A 22,640-nucleotide genomic window follows, 5' to 3' on the forward strand; every position below is an offset into this window, starting at 1 on the left:
TGATGAATTCATGGGTGCTGACGAGTTGATGGGTGCAGCACACCAACATGGCACAAATATACATATGTAACAAACCTGCACGTTATGCACGTGTACCCTAGAACTTAAAGTATAAAATAAATAAATAAATAAATAAATAAAAATAAAAATGGCCTAATAAACATTCTATGCACTATTTCTGTAGGGACTACATGGCATGATTCACATAATAGTGCTTTATAAACTCTACGGTGATTTAAACTTAAATGGATAATCGCAGAAAACAACTATTAATTAGTTATTTTAATAATATAATAGTTACAGAATCATTATTATCAATAGCCATCTTAATGTTTTTCTCAGGTTGTCTTAAATAAGGGCAATAACTAGGCTAAAGGATAAGAGCAGAGAGGAAATAAGAACTATTTTAGACTCCAGTTTTAGTACTTGATCAGAATCAGAAGTCGATCCTACAGGTGGGCTTGTGATTCAGAACAGTGATGAGGAAGGGCTGGGGGACCCTTCTTGTTCCCCTCTTTTAGCATCATGTGCAATATAAAAAGTATCTACACAAGAGTGGAGATTGGACTCAACAAGCGGAAGCTCAGACTGAGGCAGGTTCCATCCGAGTCCCAGAAGCACTTTGTTACCTTAGATATGTGATGTATATATTCTTTGTTTGCATTTTTGTGTGATTGTAAAAGGTAGATATTACTATTGTTTATTTTCCATAAACAATTTCTGTTAAGAGTTTGGTGAATATCCTTATTTATCTTGAAAAATTTATTGATCATAATTGCTCTTCTAGAGCATATATTTTTTAATTTAATGAAAAAATGTGCACACTTTCTCACATCACTTAATATTACTTTAATATTATATATTACTTTACTAGAGAAATGTATCACAGTTGGCTTAATCATTTACTTTTATCAATTTGAAATTGTTTTAATTTCTCATAACTGTAAATTATAAAATATATTCTTATTTTTTTTACAAGTATATTTTCAATATCCTTAGAATAAATTCCAAGATGGCTAATAAATTCCTAGATGCATATATCCTGGGGCAAAAAGCATCTTCACCTTTACAGCCTTGGCTATTTACTGGCAAAATGCTTTACTGAAAGGTTAAACTATTTAAAATTTTACCAGACACTTGTGAGTGCCCATTTTCCTTTGCTTTTTTTTTAAATTTGAGAATTACAGGCTTAATACTTTCTCATTTTAATAGCGCTTCTGTTTAATTTTAAAAATAATAGTAAGGTTAAACCTTTTTAATAATGTGTTTATTACCTTTGAGATTCTTGTTTGTAAAGTGTTTTCAGGAATCCAGAATGGCATTTACTACTGTCTGTAGGGCTTTCCTCTTTGTTGTGCCATTGATCCCAGAAATAATTACTTATTCTTCCTGGCCCATCTCTATTATTTCTCCTGATTTTCTCTCCTAGTTAATGGCACATATTATTAGTCTAGTTAATTAAGGCCCTCTCCAAACTCTCATTAGATGTTCATTTCACTCTAAGCAGGCATCACATTTTGATAATTCTACCATTTAAACATCTTTCATCCCTGTTTCTGCTGGTCTATCCCCAGTAAGACTGTCCTAAGAGAGTTGCTGATCATTTCTCAAAGAGGCATTTCCAGTAGCTTCTCAAGAGGAATTAGAGCCTCAGATTCCCTCCCACAATATGGCTGTCCCTGATTGTGCCAGAACGATTTTTTTCTAAGTGCAAATATGCTTGTGACGATTCTCCTTCCTTTCTTGTTGTGCTCCTGTGGAACCTTATATGAATGTCTTTGATATTAATCTTCCAGTGAGTTTTGAATACCTAGCTCTGGTAGCAGGTAATGGGGTTTTAGGCGTCACATGAATGGACACCTTTATTTCACTACTTAGGTGTATTTGTTTTAAGGCAATTGAAATATTACGATGTATCTAATGAATGATAATGTGTGTTCTTTACAAATGTTTTATGATTAATAAATAATGAAAAGATTGATTGAATGTTTCCAAATAATTCTCCAAGATGCAATATCAGTTACTAAAATTTGTGAAGCTCTGTTTCATGTGGTGGGTTCATTGTATTACAGCTGTACTTGGGGCTTAATTTCTGATGAGAATGAGCTCTAAGGTATAGGAACTCTCTTTATGGGTTGTTTATCCTAAGCATACATTCTTAAAACCCAATACATTTTACCTAAATAAAAAATGAATAAATAAGAATATTAACCTTATTTCTTCTCTTTTTACCTCAACATGTATTCTTTGATCAATATTGACTAAGATTTTGTGAATATGAATGAAGTAGAGAAGATAAATTTGTGAGCGTGCTTCATCCTCCTCTATAATTTTATGAGTACCAGAGGTCCATCTTTTCCCTTTGAGTTTGTGAATTCCTTACCTTTCCACATCTTTTTACTGGTACCTATATGAATCATATTTGAGATTTTTCAGGGCATCTCTTTTGAATATTCAGTTATGGTATTAACAATTAAACTTGGTTTACAATGGCAGTTATGCATCATTTAACAATGAGTATATTAATATTTTCTGAGAAACGTATCATTAAGTGATTTCATCATTGTTGAACATTGTAGAGGGTACTTACACAAACTTAGATGGTAATACCTGCTACCCACTCAGGTTATATGGTACAGCTTACGGCTTCTATGCTACAAGCCTGTATAGCATGTTACTATACATAATAATGTAGGCAATTGGTACCACAATGGTAAATATTTGTGTATCTAAATTTATCTAAACATAGAAAAGGTACAAAAAAAGCATAGGGCCTGATGAATTCACTGCAGAATATTACCACTTCATTATTATTTTATTTATTTATTTTGTAAACACAGTACTTTGTGAGGCTGCAGCAGGCAGATCACTTGAGGTCAGGAGTTCGAGACCAGCTTGGCCAACATGGTGAAACTCCATCTCTACTAAGAATTTAAAAATTAGCCAGGCGTGGTGGCATGCACCTGTAGTTCCAGCCACCGCTACCCGGGAGGCCGAGGCAGGAAAATCACTTGAACCTAGGAGGCAGAGGTTGCAGTGAGGTGAGATTGGGCCACTGTACTCCGACCTGGGCAACAAAGTGGGACTTCTTCATTTCAAAAGAAAACACACACACACACACACACACTCACACAATACTAATTCTTCTTAAGCTATTACAAAATATTTAAGTGGAGGAAATTCTTCCAAGCTCATTCTATAAAGCCAACATTACCTTGATGTCAAAATCAGACAAAGAAACAAACAAAAAGAAGAAAGAAAAGAAAGAAAGAAAGAAAGAAAGAAAGAAAGAAAGAAAGAAAGAAAGAAAGAAGAAAGAGAAAGAAAGAGAAAGAAAGAGAAAGAAAGAGAGAAAGAGAAAGAAAGAAAGGAAGAAAGAGAAAAGAAAACTACAGGCCAATATCTCTGATAACTGTAGATGCAAAATCCTAACCCTCAACAAAATACTAGCCATCAATTAGAATGGCTATTATCAAAAAGACAAAATAATAACAAATGCTAGCAAGGCTGTAGAGAAAGGGAAACTCTTCTACACTGTTGTGGAGACATAAATTAGTACAGCCACAGCCACTATGAACAACAGAACAGAAGTTTCTTAAAAATTTAAAAATAGAACTACTCTGTGATCCAACATTCTCATTACTGAGTATATATTGAAAGGAAATAAAATCAACATGTCAAAGAGATATCTGCACTTCCACATTTACTGCAATACTATTTACATTAGCCAAAATATAGAATCAACCTACGTTTCCATCAGTAAATGAATAGATTAAAAAAAAAAAAGTGGTAGGCTGGGCGTGGTGGCTCACACCTATAATCCCAGCACTTTGGGAGGCAGAGGCAGGCAGATCACGTGAGGTCAGAAGTTTGAGACCAGCCTGGCCAACATGGTGAAACCCTGTCTCTACTAAAAATACAAAAAAATTAGCCAGGTGTGGTGGCACGTGCCTGTAATCCCAGCTACTCAGGAGGCTGAGGCAGGAGAATTGCTTGAACCCAGGAGGTGAAGGTTGTAGTGAGCCAAGATCATGCCACTGCACTTTAGCCTGGGTGACAGGGTGAGACTCCATCTCAAACAAACAAGCAAACAAACAAACACAAAACATGGTATATGGTATATATACACAGTGAAATACCACTCAGCAAACAAACACACAAACAAACAAACAAAAATGGTATCCTGTCGTTAGTGACATGCATGGATAAACCTAGAGCAAATTACGTGAAGTGAAATAAGCCAAGCACAGAAATAACCAACAAGAAGGAACAAATACGCACGATCACACCTCACGACACTGGAATCTGAAAATGTTGACCTCACAGAAGCAGACAGGAGAATAGTGGTTACTAGAGCTGGAGAGAATGAGGATATGGAGGATGAGGAGATATTAGTCAACCAGTAAAAAGTTCTAGATAGAGAGGAGAAATACGTTCTGGTGTCCTGATGCAGAGTAGGGTAACTGTAGTCAACAATAATGTATCGTCAGCTTCAAAACAGCTTGAAAAGAGGAAACTGAATGTTCTAACCACAAAGAAATGGCGATTGTTTGAGGTGATGGGTATGCTAATTACCTTGATTTGTTCATCAGACAGTGTGTATATGTATCAAAATATCCTGCGTTCCATAAATATGTGCAATTATGTTTCCATTGAAAACAAACAAAACAGTAAAATTATGGCATAAATGAGAAAAGTTGTACACCTGTATAAGGGAATTCTGGTGAATGGAGCTTACAGGGTGGGAAGTTGCTCTGGGTGGGTCAGTGAGTGAGTGCTGACTGAGTGTGAAGGCCTAGGACATCACTGCACACTGCTGCTGACCTTATCAACACTGGACACTTAGGCTACATTAAATTTATTTTTTAAAATATTTCCTCAAAAATAAAGTAATCTTTGCTTACTATAATTTTTTTAATTTTACACACTTTTAACTTTTTAACTTTTTGCTTATTTTGTAATAAAACTTAGCTTAAAACACAAACACCTTGTATAGCTGCACAAAATATTTTCTTTATATCCTTATTCTATATGCTTTCTAATTTAATTTAATTGTTTTTACTTTTTAAACTTTTTTATTAAAACTAAGACACAAAGACACACATGAGCTAAGGCCTATATAGCATCAAGATGATCAGGACGTTGCCAGGTGATAGGAAGTTTTCAATTTCATTGTAGTCTTACAAGTCCATCGTCATATATGCGGCGAATGGTTGACTAAAATATTGCTGTGTGGTACATGACTGTATATGCATTCACAGATTATTTGTAGAGAGGAAAACTCATTTAATATCTTAATAAAGTATACATAGAGTTTGGCCTCTAGGTCTTTGTAATTCCATTAACAGAAAATAGAACACTACTTATTCATTTGTGATCTTCACACTACATTTGAATAATGGGGAATCTCCAGGGGTTTCAGTTTGGAACATATATCTGTATGTGACAGAGATGAATACCTAGATGCTTTGAGCCCCAGATATAATAAAGAGCAAAATAAAATGCAGCCGGAGCCCGGAAATGCCCACCATTCCACAGTCTCTTAAGTAGAGCTTTCTGTATTGTACAAAGCTCAACTCTGCAGGCAAAGTTCCCCATCACAGTATTCCTCTATGTGAATGGAGATTCAGTTGTAAGTGACAGACAGAAACATAGCTCAAATGGGTATAAGCCTAAAAGATAATTTTTACCTCATGTAATTGAAAACCTTAGTGGTACCTTTGGCTCAGGCATGGCTGGATCCAGATGCTCAAATAATGTCAGTGAGAATTAGTCTCCTCAAACACTTTCTCTGGACTAGAGGCCCTATAAAAACTTTCTGTCATCCTGGCTATGGTGAAACCCGGTCTCTACTAAAAATACAAAAACGTAGCTGGGTGTGGTGGCGGGCACCTGTAGTCCCAGCTACTTGGGAGGCTGAGCAGGAGAACACCATGAACCTGGGAGGTGGAGCTTGCAGTAAGCTGAGATCGCGCCACTGCACTACAGCCTGGGTGACAGAGTGAGACACCATCTCAAAAACAAACAAACAAACAACAACAACAACACAAACAAAAAAAACTTCGTTTGTTTTAGTTTTGCTCTCCCACAACATACAGCAAGTTTGGCAGCTCCAGGCTTATCTTATTGTTGCAACGAATAATCATTTTGGAAAGAGAAGATCTATTTGAATTGCTGCATGTACTGAGATGGAGCAGGGACTATCAAATGAATGGTCCTTTTGGAACGGCTCCTGATATCTCCGAGTAGACATTTACTGAATATTTATTCTGTGGTTACTTTACTCAACACATTACTGAGCACCTAATGTGTATCAGGTAAACTGTTACACAGTTGCACGGCAGGTAGGTTGCTCTTGTATTCCAGTATTTTGTGGGAAGTGCTGGAAGAATCATGGGCATAGTAGGGGCACGGATAGTCCCACAGATGCGCAAAGGGCATCTAAGCCACTCTGAGGAGGTCAGGAAAATAGGAAGGACATGTTGGAGTCACTTAGATAAAGAAACTTTAGAACTTGACCAATCTTTCCTGTTATTTTGTGGTAGTTGTGTTTGCTCTCATCCCTGCAACTACTGGCTTTAATAGCATCTGGGGGGTCTGTAGGGCAGCCTTCATACAGAGAAGGCACAGTTCTGCCTAGAAGGCCTGTTTGTCTTCTACCCATGGAAAACAATATTTGGAACCTAAAATACATTTTCAAAATACTTCTGTAATGTATGCAAATTTATTTTACATTTTATTCATTATTTATTTTCTTTTAATGAATCATTTGGTTATTTCCCTTGGCGAGCAGAATTTTCCAGTATTTGAAGATCTGAATAATGTAGAGATAACTAATTATGTTATTTTTTTTCCAGTATGCGTATTTTTGACGCAGAAAGATTCTTACTGAGGGAAAATAAAAACCAAACATATTAAATTGCCATTGTCTGGAAAATGTGATGGGAAACTGCTCTAGATTAATTGGAAAATTAATGACGAGACCAGGAATAAAGTAATAAAACACTGTGATCTCTCTGTTAAGCCAACAGCAAAAGGGGCAAGTTGGCAGAACTGACTTCTTGTATTGGCCATCCACTATTTAGTAGGTGAATTTGGAACTTAAGCCTTTAGTTTCTCTGTCCCATCCCTTCATTATAAAAATAAGGACGTCAGGTCGGGCGCGGTGGCTCAAGCCTGTAATCCCAGCACTTTGGGAGGCCGAGATGAGTGGATCACGAGGTCAGGAGATTGAGACCATCCTAGCTAACATGGTGAAACCATATCTCTTCTAAAAAATACAAAAAACTAGCTGGGCGAGGTGGCGGGCGCCTGTAGTCCCAGCTACTCGGGAGGCTGAGGCAGGAGAATGGCGTAAACCCGGGAGGCGGAGCTTGCAGTGAGCCGAGATCCAGCCACTGCACTCCAGCCTGGGCGACAGAGCGAGACTCCGTCTCAAAAGAAAAAAAAAAAAAAAAAAAAAAAGGACGTTTTGGTGCTGACAATAGAGCGATCAATGAATCCACAAAATTAGTGTCAAAGTAAGACCAAGCAAAGTGTTTTTTTGTTTGTTTGTTTGTTTGTTTGTTTGTTTTTGACGGAGTCTTGCTCTGTCGCCCAGGCTGGAGTGCAGTGGCGCTATCTTGGCTCACTGCAAGCTCCACTTCCCAGGTTCACACCATCTTCTACCTCAGCCGCCCAAGTAGCTGGGACTACAGGCGCCCGCCACAACGCCCGGCTAATTTTTTGTATTTTTAGTAGAGACTGGGTTTCACTGTGTTAGCTAGGATGGTCTCGATCTCCTGACCTCATGATCCGCCTGCCTTGGCCTCCCAAAGTGCTGGGATTACAGCTGTGAGTCACCGTGCCCGGCCTTGCATTTCATTAGAATAATTAATTTCTGCGGTTTTTAAAAATCTCTAATCCCAAGACGATACATGATCAAATCAACCAGGGAACATACTCGAAATCCAAAAGCTACACACAAAAAAATTGTTTTGTACAAATTAGACTAACAAAGAGGACTGAAATAAAGGAAAACCAATAATACCAATTCTTAGAATACTGCATAATTTTTATACTTACATGAGTAATTCCATAGTTTATAAGTTTCCTGGACAAAGTGCTTACATTCAGGCTGAGGCAAAGTGAATTCACACCGTGAGGACCTCAATGACTGTTGTCAGTATCTGTTCTGGTTAGTCACAAACTGGGCTAAGCCGGGGAAGAGGAGGTTGCAGTGAGCCGAGATGGTGCCACTGCACTCCAACCTGACAACCAAATGAAACTCTGTCTCAGAAAAAAAAAAAAAAAAAAAAAAAAAGGAAAACTGGGAAGGGGACCACCAAAGTGGATTAAGAATAGCCACAATGGCACGTGAATTTACTAATCCTTCTACATAAAAGACGGGGCCTTAGCATATTCCATATAAAATATGGCCCTAATCAGATTCAAAGTATTGCAAACATTCTAAATCTCAACAAATAGCTGCTTGGAATCAATGTGCCTTTTTACAATGCTCCCTGCAGGAAGTAGCAGTGCTATTCCCGCTTCCCATGGGCTTTTGTTTTCATTTCATTTTCACTTTTCAGAACATTTGTTAACAAAGATGTAATCACATCACAAAAAGCATATTGCCTACTGAGTTGATAAGGTCTTACCAAAATGGAGCAGATTTTTCTCCACTCTGTCTTAGCATTTCTAGAGACTGTAAATCAGAACTTTGAAACTGTATTTACTATTGTTCTGCTTCCGAATTGAACACCACTATGACCTGCTGATCTTTCCCCTCCTTTTTTTTTTTTTTTTTTTTTTTTTTTAAAGATGGAATCTAGCTCTGTTGCCCAGGCTGGAGTGCAGCAGCATGATCTTGGCTTACTGCAACCTCTGCCTCCCGGGTTTAAGCGATTCTCCTGCATCAGCCTCCTGAGTAGCTGGGATTACAGATGCACACCAACAAACCCAGTTAACTTTTGTATTTTAGTAGAGACGGGGTTTCGCTGTGTTGGCCAGGCTGGTCTCGAATTCCTGACCTCATTGTCCACCCGCCTTGGCCTCCCGAAGTGCTTGGGATGACAAGTGTGTGCCACCACGCCCAACCTTCTCTTCTTCTTATTTAATGTATTTACATTTTGCCTGGGTTATAAGAAGAGACACAGTGGATAAGGCTACCTGTAGCATATCTGAATTCATCCACTCTGGTGACAAACCCTTGGAACTCACTATTGGCTTTTGGGAGGATCCTTGAGTAAAATCAATGTTTAGAGTTTTAGAGAACGATTCTATCAACCACATAGGGACTGCTTAACCTTCACCCTCCCAAACAGCACACGGTGAACTGTTGTATTACACATGACGGTTGTAATTTAGTGGAAAGAACATTAAATGTGGAGTCCAATCAAACTGTGTTCCAGTTTGACTTTATCTACAAGCTAAATGAACAACCTTGACAAAAGCTACCTAAGTTCTCAGTATTCCAGTTTATCTACTGCAAATGTGCTGTTATCTGGCCAGTTGACTCTCTGACTTGTCTAACAGAGCACAATCACTGCAAACTGTCCATGGACGGAAACAAATCAAGAAACGAGAAATTAGTTCCTTGCCTCTTTCTAACAATGTGCTTCTTTTCATCTCATTATTACACTTCATGTAGTCTCAAGGGTGTCACCTCACAGCCACCCCTCACTGTTTACAGAGCAACACCGGTGAACTAATGCATCCAAGCTATCATCACCTCTCACTTGGACCGAGGCAAAAGCCTCATACCTGGCCTCCCTTTGTTCACAGTTGCTCCTAACAGTGCTTCCTCCATGGAGTCCCCACAGTAATCTTTTTAAAATGTTCATGAGATCATGCCATTCTCCTGCTTAAAATCCTCCCAAAGACTTCCCTGCAGACCCTTAGTGTGTAATCCGAAGTCTTTGTTGAGTTCACAAGGCTCCGCAAAGCCTCACCACCACCTACCTTTCTGACCCCGTCTCTTACCATTCTCCTCTTCACCTCCATCTTTCAACCTTGCTGGTCTTCTTTCTGTTTCTCAAGTACACTAAGCTCTTTTTCAACCCACCCTGTGACCTTTGCACACTGTTCTCTTCTATGCATCTTCTCTCTGGTTCTCTACTTGGATGACTTCTTGTCACCTTCAGATTTCAGATCACTTCTTCCGAGAGACTGTCTCCAGGTACCCTTTCTGAAGTACTCTTTCTCCAGCATCTGTAACTTTCTTGGCAATGCCCTATTTATTTCCTTCATAGCACGAATCACAATCTTAAGTTACCTTCTAAATTTAGGCTTACCCTTCATTGTCTGTCTCTTCCCATTACAGCATACGCTCCAAGAGACAGGTCATCTGACGCATTCACTGCTCGATCTTTGGTTTCTCGAAGAGTGCTTACACTTAGTAGGCTCTGGAAAAACATTTGGGAATATAGGGCCCTTTGCAATTAACCCCAGGATACCTCTTCTGGATCACCAACCACCTTCCCCTCTATGTTCCATCATCACCAACAAAGTTGATGGCTTGGCTCTGAACATTTGGTTTTTTCTTGAGGAAAATGCCTTTGCATTGCCTCATCTTGCATACACATCCTTGGAGATATGCTCCATTAGCATCTTCTCGCAAAAACCTCGACATCCTCTCTAAATTGTTATGTGGCCTTTCTCCATGATTGTATTACCTAAGGCATATCTTTGGTATTTGCCTACCAAGTACATTAGAATGCTTGTGCAGAGTTCTGTCTCGCCTCCACCATTTTATACTCTGCCATAGGCCAAAGACAAACTTAAAAAAAAAAGAAATCTGTGTATTCACAATATCTAGCAACCTGCCTGACCCATAACAGGTGCTAAAAGAAAATGTAAAAAAAAACACATGGGAATGAGGGAATGGGGCCTCATAAGTCAGCTAAAACAAGTAAAAGAATTAAACACATGAAAGTAGCAGGAAAAAGGCAATGAAGTCATCTCTTTGGTCATTTCCCTGAGTGTCTACCTCTCATGACCATTATTATGTGAGGATCTGTCCTATTCTAGAGATGAGGACCTATGAAAAATATAAGCACATTTGCAATGCTCTGTGCACTCAACATAATTTTTTTCACTTGTAGATCCCCAGTAGGTAGAGCACTAGATGAGCTACAGATGAAATAAACAAGGCAAAGTTTATTGTCTAAAATCAAACAACCATGGAAACAGCAAAAACTGAAATTTACACTCAAGGTTTTCTCTATAAGCCATACACATGTATGGCTACATTTTGTTCCCTCTCCCAGCCTGGACGGAAATGATGGTGCGTTTAATACACATGCTCTAAGTCGAGGCCTAAGTGCATTAAGCCTTTTACCTTTGTTGGATTGCTGGCCCAAGTTAAATTTGTTTGTTTAATTGTTTCTCATCAACTGTTATTTTAAGTTCCAGGGTACATGTGCAGGATATGCAGTTTTGTTACATAGGTAAATGTGTACCATGTGCTTTGCTGCACCAATCAACCCATCACCTAGGTATTAAGCCCAACATCCATTAGCTGTTCTTCCTGACGTTCTCCCTCCCCCCAGTCCCAACAGGCCCCAGGGTGTGTTGTTTTCCTCCCTGTGTCCATGTGTTCTCATCTTGTTTAAATTTTTGACAGAGAATTTAATATTATGGGTTTCTGTCTCCCTGATGAAATTAGAGATGATATAACACAATTTTCAAATGATAAAAATAGAATTGCCTAATAAAATTAGAACTTTATTTCAGGCTAAATTAAATTAACCAAATCACGGTGAATGCTGGAGGAGCCTTCATGGATTTTCCATTTCAGTAAGTCTTTAAATTGTTTTTCAGGCACCCAAACATCTGAGACACAAGATTTTTTTTTCAGAACACTATCAAACCTGAAATTTTAAATAACTAAGTGCCACTTATATGTAGACATATAGTAGTGAATGCCAATTGCTTAAGATATCGTGTGTGTGTGTGTGTGTGTGTGTGTGTGTGTGTGTGTATTTCCAACACCCTGCCCCAGAGAAAATCTAGCTCCTTCATATAGTCTACAAATGATCAGTTTTTCACTAGAGCCTTCGCCCACGTGTTAGCTAATTCAGGAGGAAGGTGACTAAATTAAGGATAATGTAGCAACCTTTCACTGAGGCAGTCAGACCAGGGAACCTATAGGTAATGGTTGTTCTAAAAGTTCTTATCCAAGAAGCCATAGGGGTAGAGGAAGAAGCTCGCTGTGTCCTCACAGAAGCTGTGGGTTGGGGGAGGTCCTCGGGTGCACACAGTACATCCTCTGGGTCCTTGGTGGTCCATGCCTGCAATGGCTACACCAGTTGATTCAATGGATTAGTGGATCATTAGAGAATGATTATCTTATTCACTGATCCATTGAAGAAACAGGAATAGACAGTGGATTAGCGGTGCACTGCCTCTGAACACGTTTTGGAAACTGTGTGAGCACCTCCAGGAGTCCGTGGTTCTGACACTGAGTCCAGAAGACTTCATCCTTAGGGACTCCTTATTCTTCACTCCTTGCTTTCAAAAACTTCACAGGGTCATTTGGGTCTCCTGAATGATATATCCAGGCCCTGGGAAGACAGGGATGCTGCTACTTGTTCACTGTCCAGCTGCTTCCCACAGACGCAGCCAACAAGGACTTGTGTCATCACCTTGCATCAGCCAGCACTAGACTGTGATGGCTACAAGTAGGGTTCTTCTAGAAACTTGTGGTCCCCCACATGTATGTCAGAGAAAGTATGGCACTGCCCCATTTGTTGCCAAGCTTCCCCATACCTATTTGGATTTTTAAAGCCTTTATCATCAGCTTAGGTTCCTTATCCATGGTGGGTAGGGGGAGAAAAGTAAAGACCCTGAATCCTGATCTACTTCTTTTCTAAGTCCTTTTTTTCTCCTATTTATAGGAAATTTTAAAATCAAAATTTAAAATTATGTACATTAACATTTCTGTTCTAATTGAAAACTTCATCATTATTCCCCCCCTGCCTTTTTTTTTTTGAGATGGAGTCTCACTGTGTTGCCAGGTTGGAGTGCAGTTGTGCAATCTCGGCTCATTGCAACCTCCACCTCCTGGGTTCAAGCAACTCTCTGCCTCAGCCTCCCAAGTAGCTGGGATTACAGGCACCTGCCGCTATGCCCAGATAATGTTTGTATTTTTTAGTAGAGACGGGGTTTCACCATGTTGGCCAAGATGGTCTTTATCTCTTGACCTCATGATCCGTCTGCCTCAGCCTCCCAAAGTGCTGGGATTACAGGCGTGAGCCACCGCGCTCGGCTCATTATTCCATTTTTCTAATTGAAGCTTATCGTCATTCCATTTTTTCCAATGGAAAATTTATCATTTTTTTCAGTGAAAAAAATGTATTTCACCAATAAGGTATCAAATTTCTACATTATTACAATTTAAAAAATACTAATCTATCCAGCAACGTCATTTTAGAGATGAGGCCCAAACAAACTTTGCAAATTTCCTAAAATCTCAATTCTGCTCCTTACAAAAATTCTAAGGGGCACTAATATTTCATCCCCTAAATTAAGCCTAGATGGTCATTTGAATAATGAGAATTAGGGATTGGGTAAGCTATAGAAAAATGCAAATTTTAAGAGCACATTGGGTCTCTGAAAATCTCTACCTTATGATTTTGGGTATCTGAGTTTGTATAATTTAAGATTATAACAAGCCCAGGAGCAAAAATGTGTTCCCTTATTCACTCATCGGTTCATTCGACCAGCCACTCACTCACTCTTTCTTAATTCATTCAACAAGAATATGTTAATTATCTACCTACTATGTTTTGATCACAGTGCCAATAAATGTTTAGGGTTATTGAAGTATACATTTAATAAAACATGGTCTTTTCCAGCAAACAAAACTAGGGGAGATAAAATATGCAATACATGTTTGCAAGTACTATAACTGAGATATTGAGAGAGTGCTGGGATCACAGAAAACAGAGAGAATAGCTGGGACACCAGAAGAGCGACTATATAGGAGATAGCATTTGAAAGGAACCTGCAAGGAAATTTTTAGTGAATGCTGAAAGCCACAGAACTCGAAGCAAGAGCTAAGGTGTAGGGACACAAAAAAATGGAACAGTTTGTATTGAGGTGTCCTTATTTTTTAACTTGGAGTTTCTGATAATAGCCAATGTCGGTAACCTTCTTTATATAGCAACCTTACTATTTAAAGCAAATAAATGACATAGCATGCTGGAAATAAGTAGATAAAAAGTAGACAGATGACAGGAGTTCTGGATGTATGTGCTTGTTATGCCAGACTAGTTATGTAAACTTAGGTCAGTTAGCCTCTCTGAAAATAATTTTTTCCCTGAACAAAAGTTTTTAAATTATAAGGGATAGAGCAATAATAACAATTAAATGATAGCACCTTAAGTTATTCAAGGGCTACTGTAAAAGTGTGTTTGAACTTACTATCACATATTTTTAAACCAATTAATTCTCACAATAACCCTATTATGTAGAGGCTCTTATTTTCTTCATATTCAAAATAATAATCAATATCAGTGGATCTCAATTTTTTGAGACGTAAGAAATACTTAGTGGTGGGGCTGGGTGTTGCTAAAAACGCTGTTTCATGAACTGGCACTACTTCTAAGAAATTTTATTTATCAGATCTGTGGTTATCTGGCTTGCCTTCTCCTCAGAACCACCCGGAAGGATTTTCAAATGTCTGAGGCATGGCCTCCACCCAGATAAATTCAAGCAGAATATCTGGACGGTGGTGGTTTCAGTTTATGTATCTCCCCAAAGGATGCTCACGTGCAGCTGCGATGGAGAACCCTTGCTTTAAATCTGCTCATCCAGACTCCAGATTGGTTCTGCTGTGCTATGGAAATCCCTGAGTGTGAGGAGCTATAGATGAAAGAGGAAAAGAGAGGATGAGTTGCTGAGGTAAAGGTAATGAAGGCTGAGGAATGAATGGGGAAACCCATTCTGAAGACAGGAAATTAGAAAAAGGCTGTGTGATTTGCAGATGAAGGGAACTGAGGAAGTGAGGTTTTAGATTGTTTATGCGAGCAAGTTGAGCCAGTATTGCAAATTGAAGACAGATTTGTTTTTCCACATACCATGAATGAAATTCAAGATATTGGAACCAAGGCTTAACTACAGAGTTAAACAAAATATTTGATAAAAAGTAGAAATCCCATCACTTTTAGATAGAGGCAGTGGTGCCTGGAGCGGGAGGGAAAAAGAAAGCTGAGAGTTCTGAGTAATAAAGCAACAGGAGGTAAGCTTGCATTTGGATCTTAATTAACATTTTTATTAAAAATCATGGAAAAAAAGATTAAACAGAAATGAAAACAGAGGAAGAGAAACCTGCTGTTGATACTTAATCTTAAAGTGCTAAATACACAGATTAGAAGAACAACAACAATGCAAATTTAACTAAAAATCTTAAAATGTCAAAAAAGGCATGATTATTCATTCCAACAAATAACAAAGAATAAAAGGGTCCCATACCTGTAGAATGAGTGATGGCAAAAATAAAGAAAAGTCCATCATTCCCTTGGGGGGAAAAAAAGAATATTTTTGTTTTTGTCCACTTCTAAATTGTCTTCATTTTTTCTTGCCTTGAGCTCCTTTGACTCTGAAAATAGAAAGAGCAGATACACATGTGGGTTTGAAAGTAATATGTAGTCTACATATTTATGTAGATTATGTCTAATGTTCCAAGCAACCTTATAAGACAGGCACTATTAGATCCTTTTTATAGATGAGAAAACTGAAGCTCAGAGATGAAGCTCTAAGACGATACCTGTTCAAGATCATGTGGAACGTGGGAAGATGGAATTCCAGTGTCAGTCAGTTCCAAAGCCTGAACTAGCTCCACTTTAGTCATCCAGTAAGTGTGGACCTCATGTTGGAAACTGGAGTTAGAATTTCAACCCTTCACCCAACCTATGTGTAGCAATAGACTTGCCAAACTTAACTACCACACTCCCCACTTGTTTGAGATTCAATTATCTCAGGAAGGAAATAAGGCAGACAATGACTAGCTTCCATGATTGCAGAGGTAATTGCACAGGGTCAGGTCCATTAAATAACCTTTGTTCATCATTCTGTTACTAAATTTTCAAACATATAGCAAAGTTGAAAGAGCTATACCAAAAACATCCATATATCCGTAAACAGAAAATCTGTCATTTGCATGTTATTATACTTGCTTTATGACATGTCTGTCCATCTGTTCATCATTCCATTCATCAAACCACATTATTTTTAATGTACTTTCTAGTAACTTGCAGACATTGGTACACTTTACGTATCTGAAGTTGGTTTTAAATTCAAAATGAACTTTAAAAATGCAAGGATCATCATTATTAAAACTGTACCTCTTATTATAATAACTTCTTCTGTCACATTGAACAGTTCCCTGTCATAACTGCCTGTTTCTGGCTGTGATAGTATTTGTCTACTCTGCTGTGTTACTGGGCTACACTTCCTAACAGTTGAGGAAAGATAAAAGCTGAAGTTTGTACAGCTCACTTTTTTGGTTTGCCCAGGCGCTATTTCTCATTGGAAGACATACCTCCTCTGTGGTCTCAGCACCACCTAATTCAGTCTAGTTCATCCCTACTCCAGTTACTTTTTTTGTATCTGATCATTTTCCAAAATATAGCAATGATAATGTGTGCCCCATGTAGGGAATTTACTAGAACATTCCTACAAGGGCAGGGTAGGAAGGAAAAAGAACCAAGCATTTGCCGTGTATAGTGTCAGTTGCTTTACATTTCATTCTACAATATACAGGTAAATATTACATTTCTATATTCTCACATATAATCAAACATGTACATTATATTTCACCTATAATTAAATTGGTTGTAGATTTTTCATCACTTCAAATACAATATGCTTTCTTGCCTTTTCAAAGTGGTTTTTAATTTCTCCTCAATTGACAAGTGTCCACATGACCTCTCATCTCTTCTCTTTGCAACTACTTCACCCTCCTGTAGGATGACCAGTGTCTTGTACATGTTCCACCAATGCCTGCTCCAGACCAGTGACAGTGTAATTCTATATGGAGAATTACACAGTACCTATGCCAGGCCAGTGACAAACAAGACTTATTGATTGTTTATGTGTTGTAATACATATGTAATTATATACATTTATATATTGTATAAGTACATTATATACATGCATATATAGTATATATGTGATTTATAGTATAGTTTTTATATATAGTATAATACTATGTATATATTATAAACAGATACACAATATATAAAGTACTATATATAGTACTTATTACTTATACAATATATGCATAGTATTATACTATATAAAATTATATATAAATAAGCTTTATATATAATTTTTTATAATTTGCTATAAGTAGTATACACCTTATATTCATAGTACTATACTTATTGTATAAATGAAATAGTATTTACTTATTGGGTATGATAGTATTGATACTATTGTATAAGTACAAGTATAGTACATAGGTATGTATACTTATTGCTATAAGTATAATAGTATTATACCATGTTATTATGTACTCATTGTATAAGTACCATAGTATACATAGTATTATACCATGTTATACTATTGTATAAGTACTATTATACAATATTATACATAATATTGCCTACTTAGTTGCTATACAGTACAATGATTAATTTTATTTTATACTTTACTTATACTTTATATTTTTTATATATACATTTATATAATGTATAATATAATGCCATATATTGTATTTGCATCATATGTATTTATATATTGTATTTATATCATAAAACATTAATATCAGAATATGTACATATATCTATATTTCAATATGTATGTATATATCTAAATTTCATATGTATGAAGAATACATGTATAACTATGACATATAGATAAATACTTCTATTTACCTTTCATTCATAAATAAATATAATTCTATTTCATCAGTGAATCCAGAGGTTATTTTTATTTCAGTGAAATGTTTCAAAAAAAGAAAAAAGAAAGACTCGCCAAATCTTAATTACAGCAGAATAGAATAGATCAATGCCTCTAGGTTAATTGAGAAAATTGAAGCTACTTGCATCAGAAAGGTGAGGGAGCCAGTGGATCTTAAGGAGGCAGTGGTGTGATGTGAGCTCTTACTACAGTTACTGAGAAAAGGTAATCGTTGCCACTGTCATCCACACACCACATAATCTTATCATCTGCCTAAGGAAAAGAAAGTAAATATCACCTCCAAACATGCATATTTTAGCCTCCGTGGAGGTGCTAAAGAATGAAGTGAACAGTCACGAATTCGAGAGAAGTGCTCTGATTCACACATTGACATCTGGCTTGGCTCCATGCAGTCTTCACAAAATGTGCAGCAAACTCCCCAGAAGCTTTCTGAGTGTTGGCAGTGGCACCGGGAACGAAGCACGAAGCAAAATATTAACATCTCGCACAGCAAGCAGGTCACACCCTGTGAATTTCAGGAACAAAGTGCCTCTATTTCCCCAGAGTGTACGCAGATGACATGGCCTCCTGCTCAGCTCATTACCAATGCTCTGATGACCTCTCCCGGAAGAATGTATTGACTTGTGTTGGCATTGAAAAGATGCTCAAAAGATCAAAACAACAAAATCATGTGAAAACAGCCTCTGCAGACATGAAACACTTCTGTTCAATGATGCCTGAACCGGGGGCGGCTCAAAGAGGTGTTTCCCACGGAGAATTCTAAGTCAATGTCGCCTTTTGCTGTGAGTGCCACGGCATCGGAGACAGATAAGAAGTTGGCGAAACATATGCCAGATCTCAGGGATGGTTATATCTCTCCAAAGGAAGATTGGAGCTGTGAAAAACTCAGAGACTTCCTCTCCAGGATCTTAAGCTGGTCTCAGTGAGAGTCACATTTTTCTGCTATCCAAGTCATAGGTACCTTCTCTAATGAGAAAATTCACAAACGATATAAAATTACTTGGCCTCCTTTGAAATCATCAACCCCCATGACAAATTTGTTTTCTTTCCCTGTGGTGGTTAACCAATTAGAAATTTAGCACCAGAAGGGGTACTTGTTACAAATGCAGAATCCTAGACTTTTTTATTTATTTTATTTTATTTTTTAATACGTGACCTGTGTCTTTTGGTTTGCATGCATTATCTCTCAATGCTATTCTAGACCCAGGCAAGTTAAATACTATTGTCCCCCTTTCACAGGCTATAAGGCTGAGGCTTGACAAGGTAAATCATCTTGTTTCAGGTCACAACACGTTAAGGGGCTGCATGGCAGATGTAGCATTAAAAACCAGAGCTGTCAAATGCTAAAGCTTGGACTTTTTTCTGTTTCATGCATTTGGTGGCAAAGAAATATTAATCATGATTTTTTATGTTCTAAAAACATGAATTACATGTTTACAGCAGTTTTCTCAAACTTTAACACGGGGAATCGTATTAAATGCAGACTCTGATTCACCAAGTCTGGGGTGGGGTCTGGAATGCTGCATTTGTAGCAAGTAAGTGTTGGCAGTGGCACCGGGAACGAAGCACGAAGCAAAATATTAACATTTCACACAAAAAGCAGGTCACATCATGTTGAGTTTCAGGAACAAAGTGCCTCTATTTCCCCAGAGTTTACGCAGATGACATGGCCTCCTGCTCAGTTCATTACCAATGTTCTAGTAACACTAGATGTTACTAGATGAACACTAGATATTCACCACTAGATGTGGTGACCAGACTGGAGCATGAAGGTTTGGAGCATGTAATCTCAACAAGTAAGACTCTAAGCCCTTGTAGATACAGTGCCCGAGAGTATTTGCACTAAATAACGAAAGTGGCGGGTTCTTCTGAGAATCAGTGTGTGCTTTTTGTTTGTTTGTTTGTTTTTTGGTCATCACTAATGATCGTGTCTAAATTCATTTTCACAAAGGCACATTAATTCCACTTTATTCAACCCATCAACAGAGATTCAGTGGCTATCTATAAAAATGTTCATAGCTAACATTTGTCAGGTGCTTTACACTTTAAATGTCTTTTTATGGGTGATCTTATTCAATTCTCACAAAAAGGAAACAAAACTAAGTATGCATTGTCAGTGATTTGATTTTAATGTGATAATTTTAAGATTTGGAGAAATTAAGTAACATATAGCTGACATGTGACACCGATTGTATTAGAATATACATTTTTCTTACTCCCAATATTATACCAAAGTGTAATTTGTGAGACATCGATGGAAGGTGTATTCATTTGCTGGGGCTGTCACAAAGTACAGCACACTTGGCGGCTTTGATAAAATGTATAGCCTCACAATTCTAAAGGCTGGACATCCAAGATCGAGGTGTTGGTAGGGTTGACTTCTTCTGAGGCTGTGAAGGAGAAATTGTTCCATCCCTCTCTCTTAGCTCCTGCTTGCTGGTGGTTTCCTGGCAATCTTTGTTTTTTGGCTTGCAGATTCATTGCCCCAGTCTCTGCCTTCATGTTCACATGGCACCTGTAGGTGTCAGATATGGTTTGGCTGTGTCCTCACCCACATCTCATCTCGAATTGTAGCTTCCATAATTCCCACATGTTGTGGGAAGGACCCAGTGGGAAATAATTGAATCTTGGGGATGGTTTCCTCCATACTCTTCTCATGGTAGTGAATAAGTCTCACAAGATCTTATGATTGTATAAGGGCTTTCCCCTTTCGCTTGGCTCTCATGTAAGATGTCCCTTTGTTCTTCCTTCTTCTTCTGCCATGATTATGAGGCCTCCACAGCCATGCGGAACTGCGAGCCAATTAAACTGCTTTCCTTTATAAATTATCCAGTCTTAGGTATGTCTTTATTAGCAGCATGAGAACAGACTAATACAGTGTCTGTGTCCACATTTTCCTTTTTTATATAAGAACTCCAGTCATGTTGGATTGGGCTCACCCTACTGCAGCACGATCTCATCTTAACTCATTACATCTGCAACAAACTTATTTCCAAATAAAATAAGATCGTATAAGGTGCTGAGAGTTAGGACTCCAAATAAGAATTTTGGGGGTAATACAGTCATACCATAATTTATAACACAATTCATAACATAATACGTGTTGCCTCGCCCCTGTCTCAGAATTGCTTATGATCGACTTGAGCCAACAGTGGGGCACAGAGGAAAATCATGACCCATAAAGGGCAGACAGGACCCTTTCCCAGTGAGTCTTGAAGAGTTCTGAGAAGGAGAGAGCTAGTGTTCCCCTGGGAAGGACAGGGCAGCTTTGATGAACAAGTTGGCAACCCAGGTTACCCCTGGGTATGAGTAAAAATTAGAAAGGAAACTGAAGAGTATCGCAGCTGACAAGAAAGTGTTTTGCCAAAGAGAAGAAAAGCAACCCTCCAACCTGTTATAGACTTTTTTTCCAAACCCCAAAACAGGAAATTAAAATTAGAATCAAATAACACTGATTTTATATTTATTTCTGGAGGCAAAAATAAAACAACTTTGAAGTCTAGCCTTAGTTTGTAAAATGAAAATACTAACTCCGCTATTGTAGGAGTTGTCTTTAATTTTTTTTTTTACAAAAAAACGCAAAAACAATACATGTCAAAGTGTGTATCTCACATCTAAATACACATCTGGGGTATGTTGCTAAAAATAAAAAAAACTAGATGTGAAGCAAGAATGAATAGTTAGTATTATTGCATTCTAGAATCTAGGTGACTTGATTTTTATACTTGGAAATTATAGCTAGTTTTTTGTTAGATTAAAACAAACCCACTTTTTGTTTACAGGCTTGTGGATTTCAGAGGTCACGTCATCACATTAATTGACAGAAGATTTTGAGACTCCGGCAAGGGATTGTAGTTGAACTCCTCTAGACAGTCTCAGAATTTGCAGTTCTGTGTGTGAAAATAACTTTCCCAGTGAGGAGAATGACATCTTTGGGGAGTTGTCTTTGAAAGGATGTAGTCACCAAAATTCACAAAGAAAGAAATGTTCACACCCTGAACAGGGACTATCTCATAAGATAAATAGCCATGTCCTGGTTCAGGCAGCAACGCATTTTGACAAGGTCAAAGACTCTCTCCTTATTCCTGAGGCCCCTGTTCCCTGGGACCCCTGAGGTTCCCTGTCTGAGTGGAAGAGCTTAGGGACCGGTGGAGAGAGATAACTCATTAATTCTGTCAGTAGCAAGTCTTCACCTTTTAGCTTTCATAGACTGTCTTAAGTAAAAGATGAGCTGTTCTCTATGTTCTTATTCCACTCACAGAGTGATTTAAAAACAGGCTTTTCTATTTTCAACTCATACCGTCCTCTTCATCTGATATTCACAGACCCCATAAATCTACCTTTTCCCCATTTCTTCCAATGTCTAATCAATGTCTCCCCTGCAAACAGCCTCATCTATAATCAAATTGGTTATACATTTCTCATCACATCAAACACAAAATGTTTGCTTGCCTTTTCAAGGTTGCTTTTAATTTACCCTTCATTAACAGCTGTCCATGTGACCTCTCACCCCTTCCTTTGCATCTACCTCACCTTACTCTAGAACAGCCAGTGTCTTGCACCTGTTCCACCAGTACCCACACCAGGCCACTGACAGGCATTACTGAAGAGTCACAGCACAACATCCTATTCTGCTAAGCTTGGATGGGTATTGACAGAAGTCTTTCTTCTCCTTCTCCTTCTCCTCCTTCTTCTCCTCTTCCTTCCCCCTCCTCCCCCTACCCCTCCTCCCC

Source organism: Rhinopithecus bieti, unplaced genomic scaffold (genome assembly GCF_001698545.2).
Source record: "Rhinopithecus bieti isolate Rb0 unplaced genomic scaffold, ASM169854v2 scaffold_865, whole genome shotgun sequence".
In the NCBI taxonomy this organism is placed as follows: domain Eukaryota; kingdom Metazoa; phylum Chordata; class Mammalia; order Primates; family Cercopithecidae; genus Rhinopithecus; species Rhinopithecus bieti.